Genomic DNA, 26,189 nt, shown 5'->3' with positions numbered 1-26,189 from the left:
TAACTTTGACTTTTTACATATTTAAGTAAGTAATTTTAAGTAAATAATTTTGATCTTTTTTTTGTTTTTGTTTTTTTTCTGGTACCGGGAACCGAACTCACAACCTTGCGCTTGCCAGGCAGGCGCTTTTGCCGCTGAGCTAAATCCCCAGCCCCTATTTTGATCTTTTTTTGTGGTGCTGGGGATTGAACCCTTGGTTCTGACCTATATCCCAGCTCTTTTTGATTGATCAGTTGATTGACTGATTTGGTGTTTTGAGACAGGGTCTTACTTTGTAGGTGATCCTTCTGCCTCAGCCTCCTGAGTGCTGGGATTATAGGCATTTGCTCCATGCCTGGTTTATTTTTATTTATTTTTATTTTGAGACTGGGTCTTCCTAAGTTGCCTGGAATTGAACCTTTTTTTTAAAGAGTACGAAAATTTACTGGAGAGTAGGAATAGATACTGAGAGATGGGAGGGGTCTCAAGTGGGTTGCCCTATGTTGTACTTTTGATCCTCTTGCCTCAGTTTACCAAGTAGCTAGGATTATAGGTGTGGTTTTTTTTTTTTTTGTTTGGTAGGGGTGTTGCTAGGGATTGAACCCAGGGCCTCAGGCATGTTAAAAATGTGCTCTACCTTCTTGTGAGGTTTCTGCCTCACTCTCCCAGCCTACCTGGTTTTAACTTTGTTTCTTGAATAGCTTTCCATTAGTTTAGTCTGTGTAATTGCCATAAATAGCTGTTTCATTGTCACTTTTTCCTCTTGGGTGCTAGGGATTGAGTCCAGGGCCTTGCTCATTGTAGGCAAGCTTCCCACCACTGAACAAATCCCCAGTCCCCATCTGTCTTTTTATTTTATTTTATTTTATTTGTCTTTTTGAGACAGAGTCTTGCTATGCATTTCAGGCTGGCCTTGAACTCAGTTTGTAGCCCAGGCTGGCCTCGAACTCACAACAATCCTCCTGCCTCAGTCTCCCAAGTGCTGGGATTACAGGCGTGCACCACCATGCCCTGCTTCCATCTGTCTTATTAATGCAGAGCAATTTACTTACTAACATTCTGGACCTTAGATATTTGAATTGTTTTTATTTTTCTGTAAGCATCTTGTTAAGATTTGAGCATTAGATGGAAACTTGAACTAGTTGAATTTTTATATCCTGAAAATACTGAGAGAGCATAATATAGTTTGCTTTATTTATTTATTCATATTTTTTGGTACTGGGAATCAAACTCACAATCTTGTGCTTGCCCAGCAGGCACTATGTTGCTAAACTATATCCCCAACCCTATTGTTGGTTTTATTTTTTTGAGTCTTTTTCTTGGGCTGCATTCTCACAGATGAATTTTAAAAAGGTACGATATTGCTAAGGGCCTTATTGTTTGGTAGGAATATGATACCAATTTATAACACCACCCACGAACTTTCTAATCACTTTGGGGAAGAACTGCTGTAGTGTGTTTTTGAAGTGAATCAGAGTGGTTAGTTTCCCTTCTAGGTGATTTTTACCCAGAAGAACCTTTGAAGCAGGAATTGTGTTTGGGGAGTTAATTATCCAAGTTACTCTTTTAACCTCTTGATTCAGGAATTTAAAAATGAAAGGGAAAGTGAGCTGAATGTATTGAAGTACTTTATATAGGTTATAAAGCAAGTAAAGACCCAGTTAGGAGAGAGAAAAAATACCTTTGGACCAAAAGGATTAAAAAAATAAAAAACCAAACCTTTATTTGGAAGACTAGAGGGATAGAGCAAAATTTAAAATACTTTCATACTTACATGAGCAGAATGAGTGTTCTTATTTTGTCATTTCCTCTCAGCTTTTTAAAAATGTATTTTTGATGTAACATATGAACATTAGTGCCAATATATGATCCAAAAATTAAGGTTTATTTTGAAAGTCTATTTATTTATTTGTGGTGCTGAAGATTGAATCCAGGACCTAGTGCATACTATGCAAGTCCTTTGTCACTGTAATGATTACATTCAACATGGGGAGTTGATACATGTACATAGCATGTCTTAAATTTTTAAAAAATGTTCTATACCCCCATTCTGATTTTTTGTTTTTCTTCTTCCTCTTTTCTTTCCTCCTCTTCCTCTTTTTCTTCCCCTTCTTTTTTTTTTTTTTTTTTTAAGTGTTTTTGAGACAGGGCCTTGCTGTGTTATTCAGACTGGCCTCAAACTCAGGCTAGCCTTAAATTCAGGCTGGCCTCAAATTCCTGGTGATCTTCCTGCCTCAGCTGCCCAAGTATTGGGATTACAGAAATATGCTACTATGGGTGGCCTCCAGCTCTTCTTCTAAAGTTTTCAATGACACAAGGTCTTGCTTAATCGTCCAGCTAACCTCTAACTTGTGATCCTCTTGTGTCAGGCTCCTGAGTGGCAGGGGTTACTGACATGCACCACCACATGAGGCAGATATATCAGCATTTAAAGGTAATTTAGAAATCGTCTGGGCTTCTTCTTGATGAATGCAGCCAGTGATTAATTTACCTGAACTATTTATTTATTGAGACAGGGTCTTGCTATGTAGTTCAGGCGGGCCTGGACTATGCAGCTCAGGCTGGCCTCAAATGTGCACCACCATGCCCAGCTACCTGAACTATTTAAAAGTGCTACTTCAGAGGTAGAATGCTGAAAGGGGGAAATTGAGGTTTTCTGTGACTAAGTATTCTTTTATTTTTTCTTTTGGAGACAAGGTCTTAACTGGAAAGTTCAGGCTGGCTGTGTACCCACTAGTAGCCCGGGCTGGCCTTGAATTTATGGCAATCCTCCTGCCTCAGCCTCTGGAGTGCTGGGATTACAGGCATGCACCACCATGCTTGGTTTATGTTTCCTTTTTAAAATAAAAAAATGTTATGGAAGCTAAGATAAAGAAAAAAGATCTCAGATTTCTTTTTTTCTTTTTTTTTCCTTAAATTTTTTTGAGACAGGGTCTTGCTATGTAGTTCATGCTGGCCTTGAACTCACTATGTAGTCCAGGCTGGCCTTGAACTTGTGATAATTCTCCTGCCTCAGCCTCCCAAATGCTCTGACTACAGGCGTGAGCTATCATGCCTGGCAAGACCTCACATTTCTGTCACCCTTACTCAGTAACACTTTTTATTCACTTTGGGCATATGCTGAGCGTAATCAATATTCTACATGAAGGTTTTGTTTTGTGGCTTCTTCACCCCTGGTGTGTGTTTACCTGTTTTCACAGACATCATACTTTTTGAAATGGCCATAAACTGACAGCCTATTTTGGAGGCTGAGGTGGGGCAGGATGATCATGTGATAATGTAATGAGACCCTGGGTAATGTAATGAGACCCTATTTCAAAAAGGGGAAAAGTCTATAAATGATTTTATTAAATAGATACACACTAAATTACTTATGTATTACTTTCATTATATAGTCCAGGCTGGCCAGAACTCAGTATGTAGCCCAGGCTGGCCTTGAACTAAGGATGATCCTCCTGCTTCAGTCTCCCCAGTGCTGGAATTAACAGGCATGTGGACCACCATGCCCGGCTCTTCCTTATTAACTTTTTAAACTAGTTTATACAATGAGAGAACCTACTTTAAACTAAACAACTAATTTAAACTAGTTAAACTAGTTTAAACTAGTTTCCCAATATTCAGGGAAGAATTCAAGGAGGTAACTAATACTAAGAGTTCTTTTTTTTTAAATATTAAGAGTTCTGATGCAGTATAAACTTTAAAAATAGTTTATTTACAGCTCTGGGATAATAGATAATCAGTCTGAAACTGATAGTATGATTTTTTGGGGGGACGGCTGTATTGGGCTTTGAACCTTGGGCCTTTGCAGTGAAATACTTCCCTAACCTTTTTAAAATTTTTTTTATTTTGAGACGGGGTCTTGCTGAGTCACTGAGGTGCCCAGGCTGGCCTTGAACTTACAGTTCTCCTGTTTCAGCCTCTCAGAGTATTGGAATAATTGGTTTGAGCCACCACACTGTGTGGTGAGAGCATGACTGTCGGCTCAACAGAGCTGTGTGATCATGCACAAAACCCATAACCTTCTTGAGCTCTTGTTTTCTCATCTGTAAATTGGGAAAATCGTTCTTCCCCCTTTGTCCAAGGGTTATGATAATGATTAAATGGGATAATAAAGGAGAAAACTCATATTGAAGTTTAAACTATTATGCAGGCTCTAACGTGGTAGTCTTAGTAGTCTTGTTCAGGGAAATACACTTTACTTACTTGACTTTTTAAACATAGTACAAGAAGCATTGTTACTATTTCTCAAAATTCCTGGTGAAAACAATTAGAGAAGTAAAGAATAGTTCTTGTGTTCTGATTTTTTTGTTTCCATTATTTTTACATTTTCACTATGCTTTTGGACTGTCACAGAGTATCATGTGATTTTTTATTTTATGGAGTAGTGGGTGTTGAACCCAGGGCCTTCACACTGAGCTACATGCCCAACTCAGGGCCTTCACACTGAGCTACATGCCCAACTCTTCTTCTTTTTTTTTTTTTTTTCCAGTTTTTATTTTGAAAGAGGTTTTCTCTGAGTCACTAAATTGACCAGGTTGGGCTTAAACTTGTGTTCTTCCTGCCTCGGCCTCCCAGAGTTCTGGCATTAGAGGCATGTGCTACCACTCTCAGCATTGTGTGTAGTTATTTTTGAGTTTGGCGAAAATATGAATTTCCCAAGAATTGTGTTTTTAGTTCATGTAACTACTTTATTTTTAGTTCATGTGAATACTTGGGATTTACAAAAGGCTTATCCTCCTCTTCCACCTTTTCATCTCTTCCTCCTCCCTCTCTTCCTACCTTCTCTCCCATTTCTCTTTTTTTTTCTCCTTGGGCCAGGGATTGAATGAAAGGGTGATCTTAACACTAAACTACTTCCTCAGCTTTTTTTTTTTTTTTTTGAGGCAGGGTCTCCCTATATAGTTCAGGCTGCCCTTGAACTCGGCATTTCTCCTGCCCCAGCCTCTCTAGAGTTAAGATTATACAAGTGTGCCACCATGTGTAGCCTACTTGTTATTCTTTTTCTATTTTTCTTAGACTATGTGCAGAGAGAAGTTCCTAATCTTTTGTTTCCCAGGATAATATTTACAATTAGCTTAGTTGTTTTCAAGTGCAGGCTCAACAGACTAGTAAAGGAGCTCTGGTGATGGTAAAATGAGGATGTTCAAGGGAACTAATGGGATGGAGAAAGAGAGAAATAGAAAAAAAAATATTGGCCATTGTTTTGATACCTTAATTTAGCTTACACAGTGCCTTATGCTTATTTGGTGAACAGTTATTTTTTTCAGTGACCAAAAGAGCAGAGGCTTATTAAATAACAGCATGTAGTAGTTGTTGAAGTAGACAGAGAACAAACCTGAAATGTGGTCTCAGCTCTAGGTTCTCCACCCAAACAGTTAATGCATTAAGGTGTCTTCTAAATGGAGGTATGGGTAGGAGATCAAAGCCTCCAGGAGCACTGAAGGAACAGGAAGTAGAGTTTGGCTGACTTTGCGTTAAGGGGAAGGACATCTGTAGTTGAGGCAAAGGGCATGAGCAAAGTGTTGGTCAGCAGTTTGAAAATCCGACATGGTGAGTTTGTAGTAGAAAGAAGCCCTGCTTGGCAGAAATCTAGTGTATTGTGCATGTCACAGTTTTAGAAAACCTTTGGATGTCTAGCTGTATCGGGATGTATAATTTGTGTTTTTATCTTGTAGCAGGGAGAGGGTTTGTTTTTTTGTTTTGGTTTTTTCCTCTGAGGCAGGGTGTTGCTCTGTAGTATAACTCTGGCTGGCCTGGGAATTAGTAAGTAGCTCACACTGCCTTTTAACTTGAAATTCTCCTGCCTCAGTTTCTGAGTGCTGGGATTATAGGTGAGTTGCCACCATTCCCAGCAGGGTGGAGTATTTATATATCATTTTGGTGGTGTTAGAGATTGAATTCAGGGGTTTTGTACTAAACTATACCTGGACCTTTTTAAAATTGCAAGAAAGGGTCTAAGTTGTTTGGGCTAGGCTCAAACTTGTGATCCTCCTGCTTCAGCCTCCCAGAGTGGTGGGATTACAGGTATGTGCCACCAATCATGGCTGAAGTGGAAGTTGTTTTTTTTTTTGAAGTGGAGGTTTTTGAAGACCTGAGACCTACTTGTCTTTAAAGGAATATGATGATTGTGTTGGCTGGATTGAAGTAGATGGAGACTATATGCCTATTTGTTTATTTTAGACAAGGTTTTGTTAAGTTGCCCAGGGTAGACTCAGACTTTTGATCCTACCTCAGTCTTCCAAGTAGCTGGAATTACAGGTGTATGCTACTGTGCTTGGCTGAGGTGCATTGATTTGATACTTAGCTAATTGGACATTTAATCTTGGAAATGCCTGCTTGTTAAAAGGTTAGGGCATCTTTTGTATAGTGCGAAGGGGATATGTAGAGGTATACAATAGCTGTATACCTGTGTTTACTTGTTAGTTCAGCAAGGAATTTGAAATATTAATTTGGCTGCCTTTTTTTTTTTTAAAGGTGAGGTCTTGCTAGGTTGCCCAGGCTACTCTCAAACTCCTGGTCTAAAGCAAGCCATCTTCCTGCCTCAGCCTCCTGAGAAGCTGGCACTGTCTGACCATTCCTGGGTTTAGATGCCTTTGAAATGAGCAGACAAATTAGTTGTGCTCAGGGTATAATACCAATGTAGATAAAGCATTGCATATGCAACCAGAAAGCAGTTAAGAGGTATTTTTCTCATTCCATTCCTTCGTTGGGTATCAGACATTTGGAAAATATGTTTGGAGATGCATGTTTCTAAAGAGAAATGGATTCCTGAAGATAAACATTTTTTGTTTTGGTGTGAAACTGAGTTGAAAATACTGAAAACCAGGACAAGAAATCATTTCTTTGAGAATTTCAGGTTGCTTTGCTTTTGTGGCTCTCAAAAAAAGATTAGCAATTTGTATTTTACCCACTTGCTTTCACTTTCTGTGTTTCTAAAGTTTAATAGCTTTATTGCATTATGTGGTTTAAAGAAATGCCCTTGACTTTTTTTTATTTTTTTGGATAGTACTGGGGAGTGAACCCAGGACTTCCACACTGAGCTATATCCCCAGCCTTTTAATTTTTTTTTTTTTTTTTTTTTTTTGAGAGAGCTTAATCTCAAAATAAATTGCCCAAGGTGGGTTTGAACTTGTGATCTTCCTGCTTTAGCCTGTCAGTATGCTGGGATTGCAGAGTATACCACCATACCATTTTAGTTTTTAAATTATTAGGAGCACTTTTCCTATAGCTGAACATGCATAACATTAGTAATCTATGTAGAGACCCAAGTGATTGCAACTGATGGCACATTCCTTGTTGTAACATTTTGGTTTTTTGAGCCTGGCTATTTATGTAGTTCAGCTGGCCTTGAACTTGCTATGTGGTCCAGGCTGCCTTTTTTTTTTTTTGTACTGGGAATTGAACTCAGGACCTTGCACTTGCCAGGCAGGCGCTTGTGCCACTGAGCTATATCCCTGGCCCACAGGCTGCCCTTGAATATGTAGTGATCCTGCTGCCTTAGCCTTTTAAGTGCTGGTATTACAGACATGTGCCATCACCCCAGTTAAAAATGACTTTCTAGTTCAGACATCTTCAAAAATGAACTAATTCCATTAAATCAGTTATCCTGATTTTTTTTTTTTTTTTTTTTTTGGTCTTTTTGAGACAGGGTTTCAGTATGTAGTTCAGGCAGGACTTGAACTCACTTTATAAGCCCTGGCTGGCCTGATTTTGGTGGATAAACACACTAGTTCTGCTTGGAGAAAAGACATTGTTCAGTGTGCTTTAGGAGCTGCTAGCTAAGTCTGATGCTTCTTAACTTTTAACTAAGAAAAATGGCACTTGCTGACAATAGGTGGTTTTACAGGCCTGTGAAATCCCCAGGAGTCCAGCAGTGTAAACAATGGCAGCTGTCTTTTGCTGGCTTCTCTGTTGTTCAAAGTGCAATGAAACTGCTTCTCACAAATGGACTCATCTTGCTGACTCATCTTCCAGCCCTAAACAACCAGAGTGTGCAACATTATTTAGTGCTAGGGTTGAGAATTAAAAAAATCCAGAGTCTTTAGAATGTGAAGGTTGGAATGGATCATGAAATCCTGTAACTTAGCTCCTTCTCACATGGCCCCAAAAAGAAATGTCGCTTTGGCAGATGTCAGAGTTGATGGTTATAAGTCAGTGATACTGCTATTCAGAGTGTCGTTAGAATCTTCTGAATGAGCAGACTATTTTTCTGAAAATCCTTGAGTTGTAGAATTTTTTAGCCTTCCTTCAAAAATAACCTTGTTCTTGAAGTGGCTGAAAATGACTGGTGTGGGAGCCCATACATCATGCCTGCTGTACACTTCAGGACAGTGGTATGGAGAAAGTCTGGCCATTGACTCTGAAAGTTATCTAGAAAAGGTTTGCGAAAGGAGTAGGGAACATTGGAACATTGAGGAATCAACTTACTAGCAGGTGTATAAGCAGATTCACCTGCTTCTTACATTGTGCAGGATGCTCGCTTAAATTTGTGTTGGCTTTTAGAAGTTTAGATTTTTGATGCAGAAATTAAAATGTCTGGTACGTATTAATTCTATAAATTTGGATGGGATCTAGGAATCTGCACTTTAACACTCTGTCCAGGAAACTGATGTACAGGTTCCAGATAATTCAGAGAAATCATTCACTTACATTAATGGTTCTCAAATTTATTTATTTATTTTTTTAATCTCAGACTTCTTTACACTGTGGAAAATTTTATAGAGGATCTTAAAGAGGTTTTTTTTTTTTTTCTCCCTTTTTTTGGTACTGGGAATCAAACTTAGGGCCTCGTGCTTGCCAGACAGGCACTGTGCTGCTGAGCTATATCCCTGGTCCTGTTTTGTGTTGAAAATCTGGTCTCACATTGATTATGTAGGGGGAAAGGCAAGGAATATTTTACTGTTTTTAGATATTGTGAATATTCTATATTACTGTATTAAAATTTGACAAATGATGGTTTCTTAAAGGTGAATTTCAATTTGGAGCCTGAAACCATATCCATGAACTTTTCATGCACTTAAATCTTTCAGTCTGTTTTGCACTTTGAACGGCCCTTTTACCCATGCATGCATTTTTAACATCAGTCATTTGGAAGGTAATGGTTCACCAAGTTCTACAGGATTTCCAAATCTTGACATATTTTATCCTCCAGTAATAAAATCACATTAAATATCACTATGCGCTCATAAGAAAAGTGTTTTAGGAAACTCTGTAGGTCTTGCTAGTAGATCTTGGCTCATATGACTTGTGAAGCCTGCAAGGGTAACTGAAGTTGCATTAAAAACGATTCTGTCAGCCAGGCATGTGGCCCATGCCTGTAATCCCAGCACTTGGGAGGCTGAGACAGGGATCACTGTGAGTTCAAGGCCAACCTGGGCTACAAAGTGACTTCAAGGCCAGCCTGAACTGCATAGTGAGACCCTACCTTAAAAAGACAAAACAAAACAAAACAAAACAAAACACCCAAAAAAAACCATTCTTTTGTATTGAGGTAAATGAATTTCACTTTAATAAAAATATTTTATGTTGAAAGTCTTGAAAATGGGCTATTTTTTCTGTCCTGGTTCCTTTTCCTGGTATTAGCAAATTTAATTCCACCTAAGTGGTACAGAACCAGAAATAGTTGGCCTTTTTAAATAAGTTTGTTAACCTAAATAAATATCTGATGGAATGTGTCATGTATTTTTGAGCTTGCCTGCATTTTATAGGTGCTTGGATCTCTCTGTCAGTTGTAGATCTGGGAGTCTTGTCCTCCCCGAGCCCGTTTCCGGGCCTGAACTTGGGGTCTTTGGACTGAGCTACGTCCCTGTCTCTATATTTTGAGATGGGTCCTGCCGAGTCCCTTAATTGCCCAGGCTGGGTTACAGCTAGTGATCTTCCTGCCTCATCCTCCAAGAGTGCTGGAAATACAGCATGTGCTCACTAAGATCTGGGAGTCCTTCCCTTTATTTGAGACAGGGTCTCACTATGTAGAGTTCAAGATGGCCTTGAACTCACTATGTAGCCTAAGTTGACCTCAAACTTGCAGTGATCCTCTTGGCTCAGCCCCCAGGGTTCTGGGATTACAGGTGTGTGCTACCATGCCCAGCTGTAGATCTGGGAGTCTTAAAACCTCTTTAAAGTCTTAATTTCTTCATCTTCTGGTCTAAGGATGGAGTGGAGTCCTTTGTTCATTTTAAATGATAAGATTGCTCCAGTTCTCCCCAGGGTGCTGCTGTTGTCTTTTGTTTGAACTTTATTAAATGAATATAATGGGTCAGACAGAGACCAAAACTAATCTCTTTCCAAATGGAGTAGGTAAGAGACAGGTTGGTTTAGGACTTTATTTCTTGTGCCCCTTGGTCTGTGGTGGTGAATCTATGGCATGTGTGCCTGTTGTTTGTTATCATTGAAAGCTCTAAAGGGTTCACCATCATTGCCTTAGTAGAAATTGGACCATTGTTACGTTAAAATGTTATTTTTGAGGGGCTGGGGATTTAGCTCAGCGGCAAAGCGCTTGCCTGGCAAGCACAAGGTCGTGAGTTCGGTTCCCGGTACCGGAGAAAAACAAAAAAACAACAACAACAACAAAATGTTATTTTTGCATTCTTTTTTTTTTTTTTTTTGGACACAGGGTCTTGCCGTGTAATTCAAGCTGGCCTTGAACTTACTGTGTAGTCCAGACTGCCTTGAACTCACATTCACTGTGATCCTCCCACCTCAGCCTCCTGAGTGCTGAGATTACAGGCATGCACCAACACACCTGGCATGCATTAATTAATAATAAATTAAAGCCAGATGTGTTGGTACATACCTGCAATTCCAACATTCGAGAGGCTGAGGCAGGAGGATTGCCCCGAGTTGGAGGCCAGCCTGAACTATGTAGCGAGACCCTGTCTTAAAAAACCAAAACAACAGCAAAAAACCAAAAAATAGAAGTAAAGCATTTATTTTGCTGTGCTGTGGATGGAATCCCAGGGCCTCATGCATGCTAGGCAATGCTTACCACTGAACTAACTATACTCCTAGCCTCCCATTTTTTTGTTAGTGTTCTAAGGGAATGTTTCACTATATTCAAGGATTTTTTGGAAATCAGTCCTGCCCTTTTTTATACCATCTGCTTTTACACAATTGTGTTTTGAAAGTTAGGTGTTTAAATAAAATTCTGATTGTCATGTTTATAAAATAGCAAACATTTTGAAACATACTAAAGGCCTAGTAATAAATTTTTAAGCAAATTAGTGGTTATATTACGTAAAAATACTATGTATCCATTAAAAATGTTGCAGAAACGTACTGACTAGCTGGGTGTGATGGTGTACACCTGAAATACCAGCACTTGGGAGGAGGAGGCAGGAGGATTGCCATGAGTCCTAGAACAGACTGGATTGCCTATTGAGGACCTCCCCGACAAAAGAAACAAACATGTACTGACCAAAAAAGGGCCTTGTTTATACTATGAGTCAGTTAAAAATAACATATGATTAGGTTTTATTTTAAAAAGTATATAGAAAAACTGGATGGTTATTCAGTGTTCATATGGTTATCTGCTAGTTGCTGGTGAGATTAGGTCATTTTTACTGTCATAAGTGATGTTTTGTGTGCTTTATCCATGTATCTGTTGAATTTTTTTTTGAGACAGGGTCTTGTTTTGTAGCTCAAGCTGGTCTTGAACTCACTGTGTAACCCAGGCTGGCCTCAAACTTGCAACGATCCTCCTACCTTAACCTTTCAAGTGCTGGGATAACAGATGTGTGCCACCATGCCTGCCTTTTCTGTTAAAATTTGACCCCCTGCAGGGTCTTCATTTGTCAAAGATAGCTAAAGTTATAGTCATTGTTTTGAGAGAGTGAAGAGGATTTAAAATAACATTTATTGATTTTTCTAAAGGGAACCAACGATCAGAGCTTTTGTTGTGAGTTGAGTTAAACAGAAACTTAACTAAGCATTAGGTTTCTTACGAATTATGATTAAATCCATCTTTGTTTTACTGTACTGTCAATACTAGTGCTGAGCTCACATTGTCCTAACTAGATTTCCTCAGATTTTTTTATGATGGCATGAGAAATGTTTAAAGTAGTACTTTTAATATAGGCATCACTAAACAAAAGCCATATTTTCAGTGGTGTGGCAGATGAGTGCAAAATATTTTATTGGGCTCAGTCTGTTATTTATTAGAGAGTTTCCCTGTTTAAAGTCCTTTTCCCTCTTGTCCTTGCTGTCCTGCCTTTCAGCTGGGTCTGCAGCAGGGCTGAGCCAAACATGGCTGCTGCTGCAGCAGGGGCAGACGTGGCATAAGACTCGGCTGCTGTGGTTTCTGTGACAAAGCAGGACAAGCTTGGGGAGGGTGCCCTGGGTCAGGATTTTCTGAGCAGTTGTTGTCATAACAATTGGGCTTTACTTTGTGAAAGTTTCTGTGTGAGAGATGCTGCTGCTGCGAGGAGGAGATGCCACTGAGCATTGAGATGTATAGCTGCAGCAGGGGAACCTCCCCTTCTCTGCAGCAGTAAGAAATCTTAGCAGATGCTGTCATCACCGAGTTACTGGTTGAAACGGCGATTGGCTGTTTTCAGAAAGCAGCAGGGCTTATCTAAGTCTGTATCAGTTGATAGAAAAGTGTGCACAGAGACACTGATTTCTGGTTTAATGGGTGAATTTACTAAAATGCAAATCATTAAGGATGGAGTGGGCAAATAATAGTTAAAAAGGTATTCCTATTTGCAGCTTGAGGGAGGAATATTATGCCGTACCAGAAGTAAACCTGTAGTGTTAGGGTGGGAGATGGGGAATGGTTTGAGCAGATATTTGAAGTTCCCTTATATGCCCTTCAGGTGACTTTCCAGAATGAATATATTGCTGTTTGATAAGTAGTGCATTTGTGCCTGAGTTCCTGTCCTTTCTGCTTGTGACTAGCGATAGGCGTGGTGTAGGAACACCAGGATCTGCTGCCTAGCAACCAGAAAGATACTGTATATCTGGATGGACAATAACACAGTACTTCATTTCTTTAATGAGATGAAGTGAAAAGGTTTCTCTGCCTTAAAACAAAACAGTACCCTTGGAAAAGCCATATGTCATTATTGTAGAAAGTGTCAGAAAAATATTCATTCATAATTCCATATAACTCATTGATAATTGTAAACATTTTGATAAATTTCCTCCAAGGAATTGTTTATATATGTACTTATTTATGTATATGTACTGTCATTTATGTGTTTGTGTATATACAACATAGTATTAGGTGCAAGTCATTTTATTTTGCAAATCATTGTAAATGTAATTTTATATTATTTCTTTTTTGACATATTGACATTTTCATTTCAGTAGATATTGTGAAGCCTTCTTTAATAATTTTATAATATTTAAATGTGTGAGGGGCTGGGGATTTAGCTCAGCGGCAAAGCACCTGCCTGGCAAGTGCAAGGTCGTGAGTTCAGTTCCCGGTACCGGAGAAAAACCAAAAAAAAAAAAAAATGTGTGATTAAAACACAGTTTGCTTAAAGCACATGCCTTATTTTTTTTCCCAGTCAGATTTTATTGGTACATTTTAGGTACATATAATGATCACATTCATCACAGAGAAGTTGTACCTGTACATGATATAACTTGTTTCTTTTTTTTTTCCCCTTTGCCCTCTCTTCAACCCCTCTTGCCCTCTCCATTTACAAAAACTTTGTTTCCATTTTCTCTTTTCTCATTTTTAAAAATTTTCCCTTTTCCTTTCTCCTTCACTTGTTCCCCTTCCCATTGAACATTTTCTTCCTATTTCACAATACCTATTATACATTTTGTTTCTTATTTACACTTTGTTTCTCACACCAGAGAAACAATTTGGTATTTACACATGTGTAACCAATAAGAGTGTGGTCTCAAGATGCAGTCATTTACCTAGAAAGGTCTCGAGCTTATCCTTCTTTATGGCAGAGTAGTACTCCACTGTATAAAAAAACCCACATCTTTATCCATTCGTTGGTTGATGGGCATTTGGGCTGTTTCCAAGATTTAGCTATTAGAAACTATGCTGCTATAAACATGGGTGTTCATATTTTGCTGTGGTATGATGCTTTTAATTCTTTTGGGGAGATACCAAGAAGGGAAATAGCTGGTTGAATGGAACCTTTAGTCCTACTCTTTTGAGAAATCTCCACACTGATTTCCACAGTGGTTGCACCAGTCTACATGCCCACCAACAGTTGAGAAGGGTTCTTTTCTCTCCATAGCCCCTTCAGCATTTGTTATTGGTTGATTGCTTGAAAATAGCCATATGTTCTGGGGTGAGATGGAATCTCAGTGTTGTTTTAATTTGCATTTCATGAATGATCAGTGATGTTGAAAATTTTTTCATATATTTGCTGTTTCTATTTCTTCATCTGAGTAGTGTCTATTCATTTCAGATGTCCATTTTTGGACTGGGGGGGTCCTTTAAATTTGGGCAGTTTGGTTGTTTTGAGTTCTTTATATATTCTAGGTAGCAATCCTTTGAGGCACAGCTGGCAAAAATTCTTTTCTTATACTGTGGGTTGTCTCTTCACTCTGTTGAAACTCCCCCCACCTGTTTTTTTTGGGACGGGGACTGGCTAAATTGCCTAGCCTAGGTAGGGTTCAATTTGTGACCCACCTGCTTCAGTTTCCCAGAGTGCTGGGATTACAGGTGTGGGCACCATGCTGATTTTCTCGTCCTCCCCCATCCTTCAGCTCCCTGTCTTTTTGCCTTTCCCTTCTCAGAAGAGCTGAAGGTTGAACTCCTGACAATGCTTATGCAAAGCACTCCCTCCTCCACTGTCCCACATCCCCAGCCCTTGTAATTCCTTTATTACTTAAAATGTTTAGGTTTCCCTGCTCCCATGTTTTTTTTTCTTGATATGAGTATTATCTGTTTATATTTTAGGTTGATGTAGTTTTTGAGATCTTGGTTTAGGTTAAAAATATAGTAAAATAATGCGTGTATGTCATAAAGAATACAAATTATATTGATTTCTACTTCTATATTTTTTAAAATGTGGAAAACCTTTTATCATTAAAGATTTGACAGTTGACAGCTCAGCATGTCTATTCTTATAGATTTATTTGTATACATTTACAGGTTTTGTGGGGGAGTGGCAGATTTTCAGAGGGTAACCTGGTGCTGGATTCTGGTTTGTATCCTAATTGCTAGAAATGTGATATGTGACATGTGACCTTGGGGGGTTTAGAGTGCCATAGACCATAGTCCTAGTTCTTAGTTTAGTGACTTTGTACTGTACCTTGGAAAAGTGAATTTTTGTGCCTCAGTGTTCTTCTTCATATGGGGAAAGGGGGTAATGGTTAGACTGTAGTGCCTCAGGTTGTTTGGATTAAACATTAATACATTTACAGTGCTTGAAATAGTACCTAGTACTTGGCGTTATGTAGTAATAGAGCTGCTAGTAATAGCTACTACTACTACTACTACCATTACATTTTTGTTTAAAAAATAAGTAGGATCTTCTGGGCGTGGTGGTTCATGTCTGTAATCCCAGCACTCAAGGAGGCTGAGGACAGTCGGGGCTACATAGTGAGTGCAAAGCTAGCCTGAACTATATAGTGAAACCCTGTCTCAACCTCCTTCAAATGTATGTGTGTGTGTGTGTGTGTGTGTGTGTGTGTGTGTGTATTTGGGTATGTAGGATCATACTGTATATACTTAATGACTACTTACTCATTTATCATTTCAGCCTTGGCCATGTGGATACATACAGATTATTCTTTAATCTAGTTTAGATTATCATTTATTTCACAATTTTTCTTCCAGTGTATATTTATATATTTTTAGATTGGCTGGTCAATTGGCCAGCCAGCCTTCCTGCCTGCCTGCCTGCCTGCCTGCTTTCCTGCTTTCCTTCCTTCTTTCCTTCCTTCTTCCCTTCTTTCTTCCCTTCCTCCCTCTCTTCCTCCCTCCCTTCCTTCTGTCCTTCCGTCCGTCCATCCGTCTGTCCATCCGTCCTTCCTTCCTTCCTTCCTTTCTTTATTGGGGCCTGAAGCCAGTGCTTTTATACTGAGCTACATCTTCAGTTCTTTGTTATTTTTGGAGACAGAGTCTTGCTAAGTTGCTAAATTGCCCAGCCTGCCAGACAGTTACAATCTTACAGTCCATCTTCAGCCTCCCAGAGTGCTAGGATTACAGGTGTGCTGTACTTGTTTTTTCTAAAGAGTTTTTATGGTTTAAAAATCTGCACTGCATATCCTTGTATGGGTATCTTTGTTTGTTGTACATGTATGAGAGTATTTTTTTGTACAAGAGAATTGAACCCGGGGCCTTTTCACTGATCTACATTCCCAGCCCTTTTAAATTTAACCTAATTTAATTTTGAGACACAGTTTTGGTAATTGTCCAGGGTGGGCTTGAACTTGTGATCCTTCTGCTTCAACCTCCCACACTTTAAGAAACATTTTTCTGCTTCATGCATGTCACCGTGTTGTAGGGTTGTTTCTTTTTATTCTCTTGGTTTTCTACTTGTGTAAGGTCTGGTGATCAGTGGTTTTCATCCATATTTCTGATAAAAGGATGAGATATTAGAATAACTTTTTTATTTTTTTTTTTGAGACAGGGTCTCACTATGCAGTCCAGGCTGATCTTGAGCTCGCTTTGTAGCCCAGGCTGGCCTCGAACTCGCAACATTTCTCCTGCCTCAGTCTCCCGAGTGCTGAGATTACAGGCATGTGCCACCACACTCGGCTTAGAATAACTTTTTAAATGAAAGGATTATTAACAACAATGGAAGCAAATCTGTTAAGAAAAATTTACGTTAAGTTTGCATTATAGTCACTTTTTTATGTCTGTATGTTTGTTTTGTGAAATTTCTCATGTAGCGTGTTTTCCAAATGTATATTATGCTTTTGTACCTCTATTGTCTCCTCAGAATTAGATATTTTAAAGCTGGGGTGGTGAAGAAGCATGCTTGTAATCTTGGCATTCCAGGAAGCAAAAGGATTGCAGTTCAGGCCATATAGCAAGAACCTGGCTCAAAAAAAAAAGAAAAAAATAGATATTATGAAGTGGAAATCATAATGTATATACATTTATAATTTTATTTCAGTAGAATTAAAATTGCTAAAATAAGCATAGGCATAAATAGAGTGGATGCTTTAAGAGGAATTGGTTAAAAATACTGATTTAGAAAAAAGAGCAAAAAAATACCAAAATAGAAAAAAGGGCAAAAATTTTTTAGAGTTGAATAAACCTAGGTTGTTTAGTTCTGGTTCTAATGCTTAATAATTATGTGATCTTTGGCAGTTCTTAATCTCTCTTTTGTTCTCTCTTGTTCTCTCATTCTCTCTTTTTTGAGACAGGTTCTTACTCTGTAGTCCAGGCTGGCCTTGAACTCGCAGCAGTCCTCCTGCTTCAGCCTCCCTGTGTGCTGGGGTTACAAGCCTGTGCCACCGTGCCTGGCTTTTATTCTCTTTCTTTGTGGTGCTAGAGATCATACCTATGGCCTGCTGTATTCATCAGGCAAGTGCTCCAGCACTAAGCCACACCCCTAGCTCCCAGCAATTCTCTTAATATTTTTAGATCTTCATTTTCCTTGTCTCTTTGAGAGGTGGCTGATGATACCTTACAACTTGTTCTGAGGATTAAATGAGTCTAAACTATACTGTCTAGCACATAATGGGTATTCAAAAATGTTATTCTATCCAGCGCAAGACAAAGATCATTTTCTGAATTAAACTTTTTAACAGGGTGTAACTTTTTAACAACTTTTTTGGTAAATTTTCTCATCAAAGAACCCTGTGTTTCAAGATAGAGGAGATAAAACGCTTGTGAGAAAAGAATCCTGGTTTGATAAAGTGCCCCCTTTTTTGAAAGGCTAGGAGACATTGTTTACCATCTAATTGTTTATTATAGTCTGTCTTCTCATTAACATTTACTTCATGGCCTACAGGAAAAACTCTTCCTGTTGAATGTCAGTTTCATTGCTACACCTGTCTAGGACCTTAATTGTACCCAGGGGCTTTTATTTTGGAGAGTTCTCTGTTTCATCTATAAAAATACTTGAATTGTTCTGGGTGAGAGGTTATTTCTTCTGGGGGGGATTGTTTTTTGAGACGGGGTCTCAGTTTGTGACCTGGGCTGGCTTTGAACTGGCAGTAATACTCCTGCCTCAGCATCCCAAGTGTTGGAATTACAGGCATGCAACACTGCCACCAGCCTGAGAGAGATTATTTCTAAAAGGTTGCTCATATTTGGAGTTAAGTTATGCCATATTTAGTTGTTTGTTTTTTTTTTTTTTTTTGGTCTCTTTTGAGACAGGGTCTCAGTATGCAGTTCAGGCTGGCCTTAAGCTCACTTTATAGCCCAGGCTGGTCTCGAACTCGCAATGATCCTCCTGCCTGAGCCTCCCTAATGTTGGGATTACAGGCGTGTGCCACCACGCCTGGCTGTTACACCATATTTGGATATTTGGAGTTAAGTTTTAAATCTCTGTCTCAAATATCAGAATCATGTCCTATAATTTTTCATTTATTTCCTTAAAATACCTTGTATGTTTAACAAAATTTTTCATAATGAATTTTATTTTTTTATTTTTATTTTTTGTCTTTTTTTATTTGATACAAGGTCTCATTATGCAGTTCTGGCTGGCCTTGAGCTCACTTGTGCCCAAGCTGGTCTCGAACTTTCAGTGATCCTTCTTCCTCAGCCTCCCAATTGCTGGGATTACAGGTGTGCACCACCATGCCCAGCGTGAATTTTATTTTGTAGTAAAAGAGACTTATCTTACTGTATAGTAAAGTAGTAGCAAGTTGAATTCCCTCTAGTGTAAACTGCTTTTTTTGTGTGCTTTTCTTTTTGTTTTTCTTCTGGTACCGGGAATCAAACTCACAACCTTGTGCTTGCCAGGCAGGCACTTTGCCACTGAGCTAAGTCCCAGCCCCTAAACTGCTTTTTAACTGATGTCTTTCTTCAGAATGTTTTCTGTGCCTGTATCTATTTTAAGTTGTTATTTTAATTAAAATTGGATCACATTTCATAGTGTCTTTTTTCTTAACATAGTATTCCTCCTTTATTCATGGTTTTTGCTTTCCATTATTTCAGCTATAGATAGCCCTACTGTGGTCAGAAATTAAATGGAAAATTTAATGTCCATTTTAAATAACTTTTAAAAGTTTTAAATAACTTTTTTTTTTGTACTGGGAATTGAACTCAGGACCTTGCGCTTGCCAGGCAGGTGCTTGTGCCGCTGAGCTATATCTCCAGCCCTAAATAACTTTTTATTATAGTATATTGTTATATTGTTCTTATTTTTATTGATAGGTGCTTGTGCCGCTGAGCTATATCTCCAGCCCTAAATAACTTTTTATTATAGTATATTGTTATATTGTTCTTATTTTTATTGATAGTATTTTGTATATGAAACATGGAGGGTTTGGTATTGAGGTTTTTGATATCCACTCAGGGTCTTGGGACCTATCTATCTCTTGAGGAAAAAGGGGGTTATTATGTGTATATATATATGATTTTTTTTTTTTTTTTCCTTCTTTTTGAGACTAGGTTTTACTGTGGAGTTCTGGCTGGCCTTGAACTCACTTTGTAGAACAGACTGACCTCAAATTTACAGTGATCCTCCTGCCTCAGCCTCCTGAGTGCTGGGATTACAGGTGTGCGCCACCATGTTATGTACTTTTTTAAAAATAGTGTATTTTTTCTTTGTATTTATTTGCGTTGACACATAATTGAACAAATTTGTGGCATATAGTGTGTTATTTTGATACCTGCAAACACTGTGTAATGATCAAATCAGGGTAATTAACATATCCATCACTTCAAACATTTATCATTTCTTTATAGTGAAACATTCAAAATCTTCTTTACTGTACAAAACTTAGAGAAGGAAGTATAATCACAGTACATAATTTGACTCACAAAGAAAATAATTTTAACAACTGAAATAGAAGTGTATTTTTGTAACAAATAACTGGGGTTCAACCTAGCTCAATCAGCAGAGCTTCAGTCAATCCCAGGCCCCCAGTGGCTTAGACCATGTCCAACCAAGGCAAAGGACTCAGTGTGACTAAAGCAAGTTATTTCTGTACTTTATTTCTGTTTTTAGCTATAAAAACTGGCTGCCCTCACTACATAGTGGCACTGTCTGAACCCTTCCCATTTTGAGTGCTGCCTGATGCATGAATTGTTCTTTGCTCAGCCTATTAGATTTGCCTAAAGTTTTTCTTTTAACACATAAGAGCACTGTAGGTACCAGAAATGCAGAACGCCTGGAACGGCATTCTTTCACACAGAATTACCAGGTATATGTCACCTGTTTCTTCTTAGCTCTTGTATTTCTCTGTTGCTGGACTAGCCCAAACTGCAATGTTGTCTTTTCCATCTTCTGAATTAGGAAGCGTAATGTTATTCATGGTGACTTCATAAGTGACACTGTCGGCATCATCCTTGGGCTCTGAACTGTATTCCAAACTGTCTTGGGAATTCTCTTCTGAACTGTCCTCTTCTTTTGAATCTGTCTGATTCATCTTAAATAAGGCCACATCCATTTGTATATTGCCAAGGGTGCCATCAATATTTTCAATATTGAAATGAACAGAGGGAGCAGCTTCCGTTTCTTTCCTTAGCTTTTCATTTGCTTGGGCCGCCTGTGGGAGAAAGTTCTCAACTTGGTCTAGTACTCCTCAGTTGTTGTCCATAGTTAACAGCTCTTTGGACCTTGAGACCCCAAGCACTCCCAGGTGGGTGACAGTGAACTTGTGCTGGAGCGATGCTTGCTGTGGGCCTCCATGTCTCTGCAGGAAAGCTATATAATTTAACACTTTCGTGTGTTATATTGCAGATGGAGTTAATCATAGAGATCTAGCCAGATGTGGTGACACATACCTGTAATCTCCACACGCTGGGTAGCTGAGGCAGGAGTATCACAAATTTGAGCCTAATCTGGACAATTTAGCAAATTAATGAGACTGACTACAATAAAAAAAAGTAAGAGAAAGGCTGAGGATGTAGCTTAGTGTGAAGGCCATGTGTTCAATCTGCAGTACTGCAAAACAACTAAAAATCCTCCCAAGACTCCAGATCTATCTTCATTATTTGGGAAATAGGATTTCTTAATAGAGATGTTCCCTTTTTTTTTTTTTTTTGAGAGAGTATCTTGCTATGTAGTTTATGTTATCTTTGAACTCACTGTGTAGTCCAGGCTGGCCTCAAACTCACAGTGATCTGCTTCAGCCTACTACTGAGTGCTGGGACTGCAGGCCTGTGCCCACACCCAGCTAGATAATTCTGAGTTATAATCAATAATTTGTAATCTTATCTAGGTTATTTCTGTTCTGTCATGAACCATGGTGTCCTAAATGTTTTTATACAGATTCTTTCTGTACTTGACTAGATGTTTCTGGGGATAAATCATAGAAGTAGATCAAAAGGTATAAGAGAAAGTATGCTAAAGTGTGAAGTAAACAAAGGTTGTGAATATGCTCTGCTTCCTGTTTCCATTCAGTTTTTTATTTTTCTTACCAACTTTTGCTTTATATTATTTTGCTTTATTTCATGTTCTAATAATTAGCTTTTTAAAATCTTTTAATAACCAAATTGGGAAATGTGATCTTGAATCTTTTTATGGTACTAATTAGGAATTTTTAAAAATCTTTTTCTGCTAGATGCACCGGTTCTCCAGGGTTTGTTCTCTTTTCCATGTTGGCTCTTCATTTTTTTAGAATTTTAATCATTAAGTTTAATGTTAATCTTGGTTTTAGAGCTTTCATTTAAGTAAAAATTCTTTTCTCCATACTTTTTCTATATACACATCTTATATAGAAACAATTTTTTTCTTGGGTAGAAAGGGAAGTGTCATATTCAGACATGTACACTATTCTGAACTTGCCTTTTCATTCACCGTGTCATCGATCCTGCTATAGCATGACTGAGAAAGAAAGAATTTGTTGAGTGGTTAAGCGTCCCAGTACATATTTGGAGCTGGACTGTTGGAGTTGGATCCCAGCTCTCCACTTAAGTAACATTTCTTTGGGTAAACTACTTTCCTGCTATGTACCTTAGTTTTCCTTTGTAAAATAATAATTATTCTTAGGATTGTTGGCGGTTAATACTAATATGTGAAGTGCTTCAAACAGTTGATACATGATATTTAGTTTAATAAATATAAGCTATAATGATAGTAACAAAACTATTCCTCATTTTATATAGTGCTTTTTGTTCCTTGTTTTTGTTTTTGCGGTGTTGAGGATCAAAACCAGGGCCTCCTGCATGCTAGGCAAGTGCTGCTTCAGTTAGCTACACTCCCATCCCTTATTCTTCATTTTAGAAATATATATTCTACAATACAGATTTACTACACTTACTAACTATTGTTACATTGGTGGGCAGTTAACTATTTTTTATTTATTTTCTTGCTTATTTTTTGGGCTGTTTTGGAGGAAGATCTTACTGTGTAATTCAAGCTGGCCTTGAACTCACTATATAGCCTAGGGAGGGCTTGGAGTCACAGTGAGCCTCCTGTCTCAGTTTTCCAACTGCTGGGATTACAGGCATGTACCACCCACCCCTGGTCTAGGTAACTGTGTTTTTTGTTTTACGTTTTTTTTCATTTTTGTTTTTTTGAGATAGAGTCCTGCTATGTAGTTCAGGCTTGCCTTGAGCTCACTATGTAGCCCAGGCTGGCCTTGAATTCGTGGTGATCCTCTGGCTCAGCCTCCTGAGTGCTGAAATTACAGATTTTTTTTTTGTTCATTTTTTGTTTTTGGTAAACTGACCAAGCTGGCCTAGAACCTGGGATCCTCTTACTTCAGCTTGCAGAGTGCTAGATTATAGGTATGTGCCACTATACCCAGTTTACTCGTTTTTGATCTTAGTTCTTTAGCTTAAGTGCTTAATTTAAGCTTCAAAGTTTTTAAAAAATAGTGAATATAAGAATCTAAGTCAAATTTTTAGATAGACAAGTAGCATCAAGATGTTCTTAAAAATTAGAATGATCACCTTTGAGTTAATTTAGGGCTTGCATATTATATGTGATATTAAATTGATATTGGACTAGTTATTGGGACAACACCTTCTTGAGAGCTTTGAGTACCAACATGATGCTTATTGTTGTATTTTGAGTCCATTCCTTATTAAGATTCTTGGCTTATAATGATCCAGAAATGAAATGATTCCTTTACTTTTCATTGGATGTGTCCCTTAAGTTTCATTTCTAGATTAATAGTGAAATAGAATTTGGCAGATGAATAGAGGAAGATTTTTTTTTCCTTTAAATTGTTGATTCTGGGACCTGAAAAAGCACAGATGATGCATTTTGCACCTGGTGTCATCTTACGTGTGTGTGTGTGTGTTTGTTTTTGGTGGTACAGTACTGGGAATTGAACTCAGGGCCATGCACATGATTGGCAAGTGCTGTGCCACTGAGCTACATTCCCTTTTTAAATTTTATTTTGAGATGTGGTCTGACTAAACTCCCATTGAATGAATTTGTGATCCTCTTGCCTCAGCCTTCTGAGTAGCTGGGGTTAGAAGCATGCTCCTTCATTTCTAGTGAATTTGGAATATTTTATTACCAATATCTCATTAGTCAGATTAAGAAATAATGGACAGTGGCAGCCTTTTTCTGTTTTCTTATTATGAAGTGAGTGTGTGTGTGTGTGTGTGTGTGTGTGTGTGTGTTTTTCCTCCAGCACTGGGGATTCAATTCAGTGTTGCAAACATGTCAGGTCAAGTGCTTTTTTGCTGAGCTATCCCAGGTAGAAGTGAGTTTTTAATACAGCAAAGTTTCTTATATATTGGATTTTGTTCAAATGAGTGAGACACAGTCCTAGTTCCCAAAGAATATGATATTATTGAGGATTATTAGAGACAGTTAAGCCTACCTACTATTTAAAAAGAAATTTGTGTGCTGCCAAAGCAAAAGTACTAATGAAGTACCTCTTGATCTTAGTCTGAGTGCCTCCACTAATTAGCATGCTACCACATGCCACAGTTGCTCCAGAAATGGTGAGATAAGTGTGTTGGAAGTGAGGGAATGATTTTGAGGAGGATTAGTGCCTTTTATCATAGTAAATTTTTAAAAATTAAATATTCATGATACATTTTGATCATAACTCATATATTTGCAAAGTATTAGAAAGGAAGATTGTAAATGAAGCAGATTTCTTGAGATGTAGTCTGGGATAAATGCTTCTTATATCAGCCCACATACTCACGTAGACAATTTTAAGCAGTATAATTGAGTCATAGCCCCCAAAAAGTTGTATTTTATTTTATTTTTTTTGGTACCAGGAATTGAACTCCAGGACCTTGCCCTTGCCAGGCAGGCACTTGTGCTGCTGAGCTATATCCGCAGCCCAAAAAAGTTATATTTTAATAGTATATCTTATTCAGCTATATGATTCTCAGTTATTTACCAATAAGGTCTTTGTTAGATATGTCAAAGAATGTTGGGAATCTCTAGTAATGAATTTGAAAAATAGTTGCAATGCATGTAGGATAAATCTTTATAAGAGGCTCAGTTGTTTCCTCTTCCTCCACTCCCAAGTTTGTTTCTAAAAAAGTTTCTGTTTTGTTTCATGTCCATCTTTTTTTTTTTTTAATCTTTGAGACAGGGTCTTACTTAGTCACTGAGTTATCCAGGCTGGGCTTGAACTTGTGATCCTCTGCTTCAGCCTCTCAGGATGCATGACACTGTGCCTGACTTTATAATCTCCTTTCAAGTGTAGCCTATTTTGACATTTTGGGTAAGATTTTATAATCCTGTGAAAAACACTAAACCTTTATGACTTTTTCTGCCTTCATCCTTTTGGTTTGCTTCTAACATCTCTTCCTATCTGTAGGATTGTTTTACTTCTTGTGCTCAGCTTCTTTGTAAAACTAATTAGACAACTCCAAGTTCCTTTTTGACCATTATATTTTTATTAGTCTATGGATTATCAGAAACAAACTCCTCTCCTCCCATTCCTATTCCCATCTTTCTAGAATATGAAGTGGCCGTTTTGGTTTGTAAGGGTTTTCTTTTAGGGTCAGTAGAAAAATACATGGAGAAAGGGAGTTGGAAGACAAACAAATCTCAGGATTAAGATTTACAAAAAAAATATACGTGTAACTGCTGTTAGAGACAGTCTTGCAGAAGAACTCTTGATTTGATTGTGTTGCATATTTTTGGGATTGGAGCACTTTTTTTTTCTCTTTTTTTTTGGTCTTTTTGAGACAGGGTCTCGCTATGCATTTCAGGCTGGCTTTGAGCTCACTTTGTAGCCCAGGCTGGTCTTGAACTTGCAGTGATTCTCCTGTCTCAGCCTCCCGAGTGCTGGGGTTACAGGCCTGTGTGACTGGGCCCAGCTGGAGCACATTTTGAAGTTTTTTTTTAAAACTTTTTCTCTCTTAAAATAGTTATGGCCTAAGATATGTTCTGTTTTGGAAAAAGTTCCATGTGTTGTTGAGAAAAATGGATATTCTATTGTTTTATGAAACACTGTAGATATCTGTTAAATTCACTTGTTTAGTGGTGTGGTTTAACTGATGTTTCTTTGTTGATTTTTTTGTCTTGTTTATACAGTTATGAGAGTAGGGTATTTTAATACTCCCTATGATTGTATTGGTGTCTGTACTTTTAAAGTCCAGTGGTTTTATTTTATGAAATTGGGTTCACCAATATTCAGTGCATAGGTGTTTACAGTTGTTACCCTGTCCCATTGAATTATTTGGTTTATCAGTATGTAGTGACCATCTTTATCTTTTCTGATCAGTTTTGGTTTTTGAGGTCTGCTGTGTTTGGAGACAAGATAGTTACTCACTCTTGCTTTTGTAAGGCTCCTGTTAAATAGGGTATTGTTTTCCATGCTTCTACTTTCAATCTGGATTCTTCCTTTTGGATGAGGGGTAGGCAATATATAGTTGTATTTTGTTTTTTGATACAATCTGCCAGCCTGAGTCTTTTGATTGGGAAATTGAGACCATTGAGAGTTAATTGTGAGTTATTGTGAGATGTTTCTTGTCTTTTTTGTTTTGTTTTGTTTTGTTTTGTTTTGAGACAGGGTCTCACTATGCAGTTGAGGCTGACGTTGAGCTCTGTAGCCCAGCCTGGCTTCGAACTCGCAGCAATCCTTCTGCCTCAGCTTCCTGAGTGCTAGGATTATAGGCGTGGATCACCATGCCCAGTTTGTAGGGAGTTTCTTGAGTCCTGTGCTTGCTTAATTTTTCCTGTGCTAATTCATACTTTCATTCATTCTTTCTTTCTTTTTCTTTCTCTTTCTTTCTTTCTTTCTTT

At 38.2% G+C, this 26,189-nt stretch overlaps 1 protein-coding gene and 1 long non-coding RNA gene across 9 annotated transcripts in view; both read left to right on the top strand.

The window, feature by feature from the left end:
* LOC106149722 overlaps window positions 1–19,505 on the top strand; it is a 27,483-nt gene extending 7,978 nt beyond the window's left edge. Inside the window, exons 2-3 of the long non-coding RNA XR_001236045.1 lie at window positions 15,041–15,092; window positions 19,463–19,505. This is a non-coding gene — a long non-coding RNA (uncharacterized LOC106149722). The remainder of the gene's footprint in view (window positions 1–15,040; window positions 15,093–19,462) is intronic.
* The window catches only part of Eif4g3 (eukaryotic translation initiation factor 4 gamma, 3), a gene marked incomplete at its 5' end in the record, with an annotated part of 297,239 nt that overhangs the window by 9,340 nt on the left and 261,710 nt on the right, over window positions 1–26,189 (top strand).

The sequence above is a fragment of the Chinchilla lanigera genome, unplaced genomic scaffold (genome assembly GCF_000276665.1).
Source record: "Chinchilla lanigera isolate Chin_1 unplaced genomic scaffold, ChiLan1.0 scaffold00051, whole genome shotgun sequence".
NCBI lineage: Eukaryota > Metazoa > Chordata > Mammalia > Rodentia > Chinchillidae > Chinchilla > Chinchilla lanigera.
The sequence above is the reverse complement of the archived record's forward strand: the minus strand, read 5'-3'. Positions and strand labels throughout refer to the sequence as shown.